Here is an 11,601-nt window from a genome sequence, read left to right as displayed (position 1 = left end):
ACCCTTAACGGTTTAGTGGGCTCTGTTGCGCTTGCATCTTGGAATGGGTTCATTCAGGACATTACCGTCCTTTTCCTGGGTTTCCAGCACTCCAACTCGAACTCTCTTTTCATGTGATTTATGTCCTCATTCAAGCAAGAGCACGATGAAAGGTCTTAGGATAGTCGGACTTCTTCATCCTCTTGCTTCCCCGCTACGTGGGCATTGACTATATCCGTGTTGGCAGCTTCACACCCCCGATCCGGTCGGTCTAGGCTTTTCACTGGTACGAAAGGGAAATGAGAGTAAGGCGCAATGAAATATGCCTTTCATGAATGAATGAATCTACCGCAAATCAGAAGTTAGCGTCCGATTCCATGCTTCAGTAGGTCGAGCAAGCTCTCACTTATAGAAGCTCGAACTCATAGGGTGTCTCGCATAAAGGTGTGAGGTGTGAACCCGTAAAGTGAGGAGGAAGAAGAAGTGGGACAACCGAAGCCCTTGTTCATTGAGGCGGGCATGATCAGTTTCCGCCCAAAAGGCTGATTTCAAAGAAAGAGTAGATGATATGATGTCAAGACGGTTTAGTGACTCCAACCTTTGAAGAATGTAAGTCCATTTTCTCAGCAAATTCGTCCCCTTCCCCGTCTAACTGAAAGAGCTAGAAGAGAGTGGGCCCCACGAGACCCATCAAAATTCAATTCTGACTTGAAGTAGGTGATAGGACAACCTTTGATCTAGGAATCAGAGCTATCCTTAAGAGGCACTCGGCCGCTGCCCTTCTTTCGAATTCTATCTAGCTGTGACGGATGACTCGGAAGAAATGGCACAAGATCTCATGCTACTAGGTCAAGCTGCGTAACTCCCCGAGGAGTCTGAAACCATTCTCCAACTTCTCTTTCTACTGAAATATGGCAAGCGGGCCTGGGATCGTCTCAGTTGAGATCCGGAACTCTTTCCTTCCCCTTCCGATTTGACTTGCTACCCCTTCCCCGTTATGTGAACAATTCCCTTTCTTCCGAAAATGGTAAAGAGACTGAATACTATTCGTAAATACCGCGTACTAGTCAGATACGATAATAGATAGTTTGGGAAAGCTACAGCCGCTTAGCGCCTATCGGCTAAGCATGTCCCCGGATAGCTGAACTTGTGCCACTAGGGTTAGTGTAGTATGGGGTCTTCCTTTTCTGCCGATTCCTCGACTCCTACTTTGAATCTACCTCTTCGACAGAAATGCATCCTTCTCCTACAGCACCCAAGTCCGCCGACTAAGAAAGAAAGAAAATCTGTCTCGTGAAAAATCAAGCGTAAGCCCACTACGCTCCCTGATGGATAGTCCGGAGGACCACTACGCGGGAAGAAAGAATATCCTTAGCTGCCGTGAGACAGGAATATTGATTTGATTTCGGAGCGATCCGGATAATTCGAGTTTAGGACAACTACCAGTCCTTCGCCTCATCCTCTCGCTTTAAACGAGATGTCCTGATATAGGTTGAATCTCCGTGGTAGGAGAACGAGAACCATATTCATCCCAGTATGCCTTTCCAAAAGGATGTAGCCTTTACCCGAGAAGATCAAGCAGGGGAGTCTTGAGTATTGAGCTGCGGTTGTAGAGTCGCTCGGCCCGCTGGGTGGAGTTAGGCGAGACTATAAAGGTCCGGTTGCTGTGGAGGTTGCTCTTTCTCTTCTTCTTGAATCTAGCTTGTTGAGACATTCTATTAACATAGAGAATATTCAGTACGGAATCAGTCAAATCGGAAGATAAAAAGTAGATAAGCGCGAACGACCCTAGGGACTGATCGATGTTCTTGGTAGGCTTTCTCTTTCAGTTCGAGATCTTACCGCTACGCGGGTTCATTGCCGAAAGAAAGTTCAATGAGACCTGTCCGGACGAGTCAGGTTAATATGGATAAGTCATCTGGACCCTTTTCAATTTCCACTTTTTCTAGTGCGGGTCGGAAAGCCACTGTTCTACTATTAAGCCTTGTTATCGGCCAGTTTCCCTTCTTTATTTAGGAATGCTAGATCCGAGGGAAGCTGCGCTTCACGAGTCTCCCATCCCTTTTCTTCTCTCAATCTTATTTGACTGGTTTGGGTACTACTTCTTTGAAGAGGTCGTTCTAGCTGAATGTGGGCCTCGCCCTCTTCTTCCTGAGTGAAAAAGAAAAGAATCCCGTAAGTAGGAGGAATCCCTGTCGATTGGAGTTGGCTCGGACAGGGCCTTAGTAGAGGACGCACCATCCCCGGTGTTGACGCCCCTCTCTGGTTGAGCCACTTCGCCCCTTGACCCGTCGCGTCGAGCTGCCTCATTCTCTTACAGGAAAGCGGCTGAGAGATGGAACTCATTCCAGGGAATAAGGAAAGACCCGACTTCTGCTTAGGCTAGTCTTTCTTCAAGTTCGGGATTCTTATCATTCCCTAGCTGACTCAAGATCTCATGAAAGAATAGAAAAAACTCACTCTTCCGCTTTCAGTTCCCTAACTTCCAGGAGAACCGTCCTTTAAAGGAGAGCTGCTGATCACCTTTCTGGTCTAAGCTGCATGGGCGCTGCTTCATACCTCTACTTTCCCGCCTATACTAAGTTAACTCCAGCTCCCTCCCCCGAATGAGACTCGGCCGAAAGCCTATTGAGCCCCTTGATTCCCCTTTGAGTTAGGGAGAATCGAATAGTCATTTTCTGGGGTAAAAACGGGTAGCTGCAAATGGACACTCAAAGTTGAATGTCAAAACATAAGGGAAGTTTTCCTGCACTCCCTCCGTCCTCTTGACTATCAACCTATTACTTTAACTGAGCCTCCAAAAACAAAGGTCTAGATCGCAATATTCTTTGCACCTTGCACTCCTCAGCAATATTCTTTGCGCCTCTCCATTTCATGCTCCGATCATTCAAAGAGCCTTCGCTGAAATTATTTTGGAGGGTTTTGACTCTAAAGGAATATTCTTATGTTGCCTCGAAGAGTGCGCTAATTCTCTGAATCCCGTACCAACGGGTATCACTAGAACAACGTTCTCTTTCAAACCTCTCAACCAATAAGTGGAATAAGACTCGTCCTCCGTCCGAAGGAGCAAAGAATATTGCTCAGACTAACCCCACGAAGAGTCAACAGCGTCATCGACCAAGGCTTATAGCGAGCCTAACTCCACCCGATAAAGGCTACATCGTGCCGGACATAACCTTTTCCTTTTGGGCGGTTCTCGTTCTTGATCAAGGGAAATTATGGGACATCTCCTTTCAAGCGGAAGAGTTGGACAAGTGAATGAGAAACCTCAATCGGTGCTCCACCCGTCTCATTGATAAGGACATATGAACCTCTCCTTACTTAACAGTCTCCATCAGCCAGTGAGAGATAGGAAAGGTGTTCTCAGCCGAGAAGAGGGATCTTTCGGCAGCAGCTGGGTGAGGGACAGGAGGATGGAGTCTTTTCTTTCCCTCGTCCTGAGTTAGTGCAGGGTTGAATCGGCGAATGCGAGAAGAGGTGCCTTGGAAAAGGATATCTTGGGTTTCTGGTCAACCCTTTAAGATGAAAGCGGGGAGGATCAAATCTACTGCGCCTATGCGACGGACTCGGATTTTTTCACGGAAACTCGTGGTGGAGATCCGATCCAGTAAGCAGTAAAGCGCCTTCTGGTCGAGCAGCTGCGCTTCCTCTTTTAGTGCGATCTCTCCCGAAGAGGTGGAGTGCTTTCTCTCCCGCCTCAATGAACAAGGGGGCGGTTATAGCCCAAGGCCAATCAATGAATGAGTCTTTCCCAGGAAGAAAAATCAGACAAGACGGAGAAGGAGGGGTTTCGTCAAACTGATCAAGGTAGAAAAAGAGATGTGCACATTTACTTAACATAATGCTTTCGTAGAAAGAACCTAGTTCATGAGCTACTTCGCTTACGGGAATGAGAAAGAGAGAGACTCTAAAGCTTCTCCCCGAAGCACCCTATTATTTGGCTGGGTGGGAATCCGTCTTTGGAGCGTATGCTCCAAACTCCCCCACTCCGACTGGGTCCCCAACGCTTTCTTCTTCACTTCATGAGACTAGGTGGTCCCTTTCTTTTCATGGCAGAACTGAGAATTCCCCTAGCAAGATGGGATGCCTATTGAGTCTTCCCCGATTATGCCCTTGATTCTGCGCCCTGTTCTTGCCCAATTCATATCCATCCCGGGCATTTCATTCATGAAGATAGAATCAAATAGTAAACAGTCTTAGAGAGAGACATATATTTCATAGAAGAAAATGCAGAAATCAGCCCTTCCTTCATGAGGGGAAGATAGGTTCAACCTTGTTCATTGAGGCGGTACTTCTGCAGCAAGATCAGTTCCACCTCGCAATATAATATTCTTTGCACCTTCTATTTGATTTTTTTCCAACGCAATATAATACCTGAAATTTGAAGGAGTCTTAAGACCGAAGGACTATCCATATTAACCTGTCACGGGAAAGATAGACACTTACGGGTCGCGCCACGGCTGGTGAATTACCTTTGTGTGAAGAGGCTACTGCAAGAAGAGCGAGGTGCAAAGAATATTGCGACTGAACCTCCCCCACTCAAGCCGAAGAAAGAGATCTATCAAGAGCTGAGAAGAAAAGCCTCAAGTAAGGTCTCGCCTCCCAAAGTGGGCCTACAGCCTCCGACTCTCACTCTGTAGATCCGACCGGACCTTTGAATTCCATGGCGACAAGACCTGAAGAAGAAATCTCTTCCATGAGAAGACCAGTCCGGAGGACTATGAATATTAGCTGCTTTATTTGGATGGACAAAGGAGGGGTTAGGAGGCACAAGCCGCGCTTAGAGAGCCACTTTATCGGCTCTTTCCCTCTCCCTTTCAGAGGCAGGAATGCGAGACAGGGAAGTAGTTGCGGAAGTAGAGGATGCGCCATCATCTGGTCTTCTAGCTCTTTCGATAGCTTCAGTGGTTGCAGGAGAAGCTCTTTCTCTTCTCTCGTTGTGGCCCACGGAGCGGTAGCAGAAGTTCTGGCTGCTGCTTGAGGCAGTCCCAAGGCCTATATCAAAGGCATATTCATTAGATTACTTAATTCAAAGGATGAACGATTAAGAAAGAAAAGAAAGAAGACCGCACTCCGCGGTAAAGGAAGAGGATAGGCTTGAATCTGACTAGTAGATTTGGAAGCAAAACAAGGTGCAATGAAATATGCGTTGACTTGAGAAGCCTCCGAGAAGACGGAGCGGGCAGAAGAATCAGAGTTCTCTTTCTCTCTATCTAGTAAAGCTTTTTTTGTTTACTAGGTTATTTAAGTAGGTCCTTAGGCTTTTCCCACGTAGCGCTTCGATTGATTGATTCCATCTTTCAGTATCGGAACCTTAGTGAAAGAAATCGATCTCTAAATAGAGTTAGACAAATCTCGAGATCAACAAAGGAAGCTTGCTTAATCGTCCACTTGTAATTCCTCAGACATGAGAATCGATCCCTCAGGAATGGAACTAGACCATCTCGAAGACCATCTCATGCCCGATGAGCCCCTCCCCTATCCTTGTTCATTGATCCTTATTCCTTGCCCTTGGTTCTTTCCTTCCTTACAGACATTTTCCTCCGTTAGTTGTGCTAGGCTGTCTGCGTAATGAACTACTGATCTAGCAGGCATTTCTTTTTCTTTCTTTGAAAATCATAGAAAAACCAATGCCATACCACCTGAGACAGGTAAAGCTCCACCAGGGAAAGCAGAGTGAAGAGCTTCACGTCCTACTACCAAGGTGCGTGCCTAGCTAAATAGCCTTGCCTTTATTATATGACCAGCTCTGCGCTCTTATCCTTTCTCTTTGCACTAGGAAGACTCTCCATCACCTATAGGTGGAAGAGATGAATTTAGTGACTAGCTCTTGCACGCGGATCCTTTCTTGATCCCTAGTGACTTCAAAGATCTTCTTCTAGAACCTACTAATGGATAGTCCTCCGGACCACTACGCTAAAGGAATAAAAAGGCAACGGAATAAGAAGAAGAATAAAGAAGACAAGAAAGAAGTCCTCAATGAACTAAAAAAAGTTCAGACTGGACAAAGACAAAGTACTATATATAGGAAGAGACGGAGGACAGGTATCCGTCCGAAGGACTATGAAATCTATTAGTTTTCGCTTGCACTCGGAATTGAACTCAGGGGAAGTTTTCTCCAAGGTGTAGTAATCCCTTTCTTTCTTGAAAAAATCAGTCAATAAAGAATAGACATTTGTGGATTCTTCATTAACGAGAATGAAAGAAGAAAAAAACAAAAAGAATCTGCTAGATTTCAGACATCTTTGCTTAATATGGGCAGTTCCATACTCTCTTTTTGACGGAGGGAAATGCTAGGTTTTGGGCCTATAAAGTAGCAAGAAATCATGAAAATTCCTTCTTTTTTCGACAATTTTCGTTAAATAGAAATCTTTGATTTAGTCCTATTTAGAAGCAAAAAAGCCGGGAAATAGCAATGAAAGAATCAAGCCTATCCCAGAAATTCACATGGATCAGTTCTAGTTTGAGTTTATGGTCCGGAGAAAGAGAGGTCTATTCTTGAGAAGAAGATTTTCTCTCAAATTTCGCAATTTAAGTGGAATGAAATATTCGATAATTAAGGCTTCGGACCGCTCCTACTACGTCTGAAATCCGGGTTAATATGGATAGTCCTTCGGACGGGTCCAGATGTTCCATAAGACAGGGATATTGATAATGAGAGGAAGGACACTTTTGAATAGGATAGAGGGAGCACAGAGTCAAGCTCTTGAATAGGGGATTATCCCTTTCATTCCATGTGCAATGATCAGTTAATGATCAGAATGAGTGGTCCACACCTTCATATGAGAAGAAGCCTCAGTCAGAGAAGAGACGGAGGAATCCTTTACGAAGAGGATGAAATGTGAGACGAAATTATAGACCAGAGTCAGAGGCATCCCGAGCTCTTCTTTCTGAAGAAAAACCATTCTTGCAGAAGTTTCATCCTCAGTGGCTGTCCTTGTGGGGACGATCTTCTTCTTGTGTCGGTAGGTTGAATGCTTCATCCGTTCAGTCGCTTTTCTTCTAAGCTAACGAATATTTCTCATATTTTATACGAGAGGAGAAAAGAAATGGATGAAGGGAAGCGGAATAGGAGGATCTCGCCCAAGGTTATTAGTCTCAAGACTAAGATAGGTGCTAACCAGAGACGAATAGACGAAGGCTCGATGAAAGGGAGTTCTTGAGATCAGAAGCTCGAAAGAGCAAAGGGCGTGGTATGATATCAATAGGAGACCGGTGCAAACCATTACTTTTGGCTAGGGTGTAAAATCAAGGTTCAAAGACTAAAGCCCCATTTCACTCTAAACTCTGGAAAGCCGTTCTTTCCCTTCCACCCCTTGAACAAGGGGAATTCGCCCAAGTCCCATCAAAATTCAATTCTTCTAAATAGTAGGTTCTGAGCGAGCCGTCAGAATGAAATTCCATAAATCAGTCCGGAGGACGGGTGGTTAGGAGCAACTGTCCCGACGAAGGCCTCATCTAAGAGCTCGCCTCAGTGGGATCAGAAGGAGGAGCATCGGTAGTTCCCGGTTGCATAGCTGTGGCCATTCTTCTTTTTTCTCTTTCTGTTCTGTAGCCTGCCTTGTTCATTGACTTCAGTGGAGTTCGATCAGCTGAAGTAGAAAGATCGATCGGTAAGATCTTTTTTAGCGTAGTAAGGCCTTCTTTCTTCATTCTTTGACTTCCCAACCTTTTACTCTCTTTTCTTCTGACGAAAGGACTCTTTATCTTAATCCACTCAAACCCCGGAAAGAAAGCTGGAAGTCCATTTGCCAATAAAAGACATCAATGAAGAGAATCAAGGCGGCAAATAAAAGGTGAATATAAAAGAAGGCGCAAAGAATATTGCGAGAAGATTCTTTATATATTGATTAGCTGTCTGAACTTTTTTGATTGCTTTCCTTTCGAGCACTTTGCGCCTTTTTCGCTTTCTTCTTTATCTCGGGACAGCAGCTTAGTAATCCCCTGCGAGCCAAGGTTACACTCCCTCTATTGCTGTCTATGAATACCTCTTTCTTTGCTTCTTCCTCCTGTAGGTCTAGAACTCTCTCTCTCCCTTCTACAACTCGCTTAAGTGATAGCCCGATTCCGCAACTGAGCCTGATTCTTCTCGGACAACTAGGTCTCTAACCTCTCCTTCTCATTCAGGATAGACGGATATGATACCCTCAACCTATGGACAGATTCCGGGAGAGCATGATTCTAATCTTTTCTATGATAGCCGATCCTGAACCAGTCCATTCTAATGAACTCGGGACTGATTTATATCCATATTAAGGCACCCCTTCTTCCCTTTCTTCTTCTCTGAAAGTCGTATTAATCAGTCGGTGGGCGGCTTAGCTTCTTCGGAAACATCCCTTTCTTCTCTTTTACCAGTAACTATTAGTTCTACGTAAACTAACTAAATCGATTTTCCCGGTGATTAGACTTCTTCTATGTGGAGTTCTATCTGTCTGTAAAGGAATATGAAAAGAACTAGATTACCGCTCCGAAGGACTTGTCTTTCTTCTTTCTGTGCTTTTCCCGAGTAATCCGATTGAGCTCTTTATGGCAGCTAGTCTAGATCGATTCCTAAGAGGATTGTCAAATCTTTCTTTGTTAAGAGATAGGCTTTCTTCTAAATACTAAAAGGTTTCATAGAGAAAAGCAAGGTTTGGAACCCCCTAACCCAGACCAGGATGCTTCCCCCTAAGCCTAGAAGGAAGTCAAGCGGTAAGAAAACCCATATCCCAAACGTGCGCTTTTGATGATATCCTTTTCTAAGATAGGACAGGTCAGGGGCAGGTGTCTTCGATATGCTCTATCCGAGACTCTTTCTCAAGTAGGTATGAGATATCCGGTATGCGATGCGAGATGCGCTTTCCGAACAGGCTATATTGCTTTATATCTCTGTCCTTTCCGTCCTCCCGGGCTTTTCTTCTTTTTGTCCGGGGTCCGATCCTTCCATAAGGAAAGGTTTACAGAAGAAGTCCTTAAGCAAGGAGTTTTATAGAACCGAGTCTTTGATTAGGGCTTGTGTTCAACTCCTAGGCTTTCTCTTTATTGATAGTTGATAGGTCAATATTCTTTACAATATCCCTGTCTTATGGAAGAAGATCATCCCCATTTTAGGCGAAGGACTGATTAATGGAACTAAGACTTCGGACCAAAAAATAGGCATAGGGGAATGAGAAGTGGAGAAAGAGTCATCAGTCTAAGCATTCTCATAGGAATCCGTTTTCAACAGGCGAGGCGGAAGAAAGAAAGAAAGATCATAATATCTAAAGAGGAATAGGAGAGGTTAGAAGTGAGAAAGAGTTTACGAGGAGCAAAGAACTTTCCCTGAGACAATCTACATCAGTCTCAGTTGCTAAGGCAGAAGAAGGAAGCCAGACGACCAGACCTGATTGACCTTACCGCTACGTGGGTCGGGTCGGCAGAAGAAGGCAGAATAGAGGAGTCTCGACAGCAAGGGCTTTTTTCAGTGGGGCGAAGCAAAGAGACTACGTTCACGAAGTCGACCGCCCCTTTTCTTTAGTCTTTGTCATACTCTTTCAAATGCCCACTACGCGGGTTAAGCCTAGGGTTCTGGTCGGTTATATCACAACTGATTTTCCATATCAAATGCCTCCTGAGACGCCCCCATGTTCAGAGTATCCGGACGAGAGATCGGAATGAGTACACCTTATTTCGAGGCAAAGAGTCTCTAACCTACCTCAACAGGAGATCTAAGATCGAGATGGATCCCACGATCACCCTTGATGAGATACCGGAACAAGAACAAAGAAAGAAGATCCCATTTGATTTTTGATAAAAGAAGAATGATGCGATTCGAACTCATTAACGAGCTCCTCATATTCCTTATTGTATTAAGATCCCAACAAAGAAATTCAATGAATAAAGGAATGATCGAGATGTAGTAAGCATTCGGAGAATCAACCATTGAACTCCCGAACAAAGCATGAAAGAATATCAAGTCAGAAAATCTGAATATCGGTAGTTCTTGCGAAGTCTATCGATCTGATTCGGAGCCACGATCAATGTAGAAAAGGAAGAAGACTCAAGAGGAGGACTCTTATCTTATGTTTTTGATAAGAAAGAGAATAGAATAAGAGCTTGAGAAAGCGCTATTTTTGATTATGAGATCAACTTATTCTTAGCCTTAGACTTAGATCTTATGTTTTCATGAGCAGATAGAGATAAGAAAGAGAAAGAGGTTCAAAGAAGATTGAATCGCCTTATAAAAGAGTCCAAGAAGTAACCTACGGCAAGGTGATGACCTATCCTGAAATAGAAAGCCTAGGATGAAATAGCTAGACCTCTAGGTCCCACGGAGCGGTAGCGGCCTAAAGCAAAGCAGATGTTCAAGGGTTCCCCAGTCCAAGCGAGACCCGAGCCCCTTGCTGCGTCATCATATGAGTACGATCGGGTCCCACTCCTAGGTATGTAGTATAAGCATGCATCTCTTTTCTTGAACTTGAAGTGAGGGGAAAGCTCTATATATTTTGATATCTTGTTGGGTTATGAAAAAGAAAGGTCTTCCTTTCGCAATATTCTTTGCGCCTCTAACCGGTTAGAATACCAGCTCAGCCCGCGTAGCGGTATTCATAGGCTTTCCTGAGTTCACGAGTGAAATAATACGAATCGGGTATCTTTTCTAATAGAATCCCCACCCCTCACATCAATCGGCAGCTATCACTCTCGTTTCGGGTAGCCAGATCGGCGGTCTCGCTTGAGTAAGGCCCATAGCCTGTAACTTAAATAAAGTGAAAGCAGCCTAGGGAGGGTTCGCCTATCCAGTTCAAGGAAAAGAAAGCCCTATCTTTTCTTATGTGCGTCGGAAACTTCAGCATTATTAGAGATAGGCTTTCCTCTTGAGATATTATGCTCTTTTTATTCCTTTCAATTTGCCTTTTATTCCGATCAATTCAAACCGCCTCAATGAACAAGGCTAGTTAGTAGGGCCAGAAGAAAGGGAATTCTCTCACAACTAGGAAAGATACCGGAAAAGAGAAGAGAGGAGGCGCAATTCAATATGCCTTGACCTACCCTCCAACTGAAAGAGAAAGGAGAGGTTCTCAGACTATATCCCTTTGGGAGAATAGGTTGCTGCTCGCCCGACAAAGGCTAGGTTTGAGACCGATAGGAAGCGGAGCGATGTAATTGAGTAACCCGAGGTGGTGCTCATATGCTCTTCCGAGTTTCATGAAGTAGGGTCTTTCAGGTCACTGACAGAGTCAGCTAGATCCCTTTCACGAGAGGGTGTAGGAGCTGAGTTCAGATATCACTATTTCAATCGAAAGATTTCCACTTATTCTTTAGATCCTTTCAGCATCTTCTGCTTCCACAACTCAAGCTACAGCTGCAGCAAGAACAGCGGACTCAAAAAAGAAAGGGAATGAATGATAAGTACGCAAAGCTAGGGTGAAAGGGCGGATTAGGCGAAAGGCTCGACCCCTACGTCTTTGAATCCCTTTCTTTTGAGTGGAGACCGCTCCGCTTCTTTGCTAGTTGAGAAATTCAGTATTCTGAGTCCGAGGCATCCCTTTCCCTTTCAGTCTTTGTTCTTTCAGTGGGAGGATCAGTAGTTCTTTCTGCCCTTTCAGCAAGACCCCTTTCCTCAGACCAGTAGGATCAGGACCGACTTCTTCTTAATACGAATGG

The 11,601-nt window shown here is 44.6% G+C and overlaps 1 annotated feature.

The window, feature by feature from the left end:
• Window positions 1–2,883: 2,883 nt before the first annotated feature.
• Window positions 2,884–3,012: a sequence feature (chloroplast-like DNA).
• Between the last annotated feature and the right edge of the window lie 8,589 nt (window positions 3,013–11,601).

The sequence above is a fragment of the Cucumis sativus genome, assembly GCF_000004075.3.
Source record: "Cucumis sativus mitochondrion chromosome 1, complete sequence".
NCBI lineage: Eukaryota > Viridiplantae > Streptophyta > Magnoliopsida > Cucurbitales > Cucurbitaceae > Cucumis > Cucumis sativus.
The sequence above is the reverse complement of the archived record's forward strand: the minus strand, read 5'-3'. Positions and strand labels throughout refer to the sequence as shown.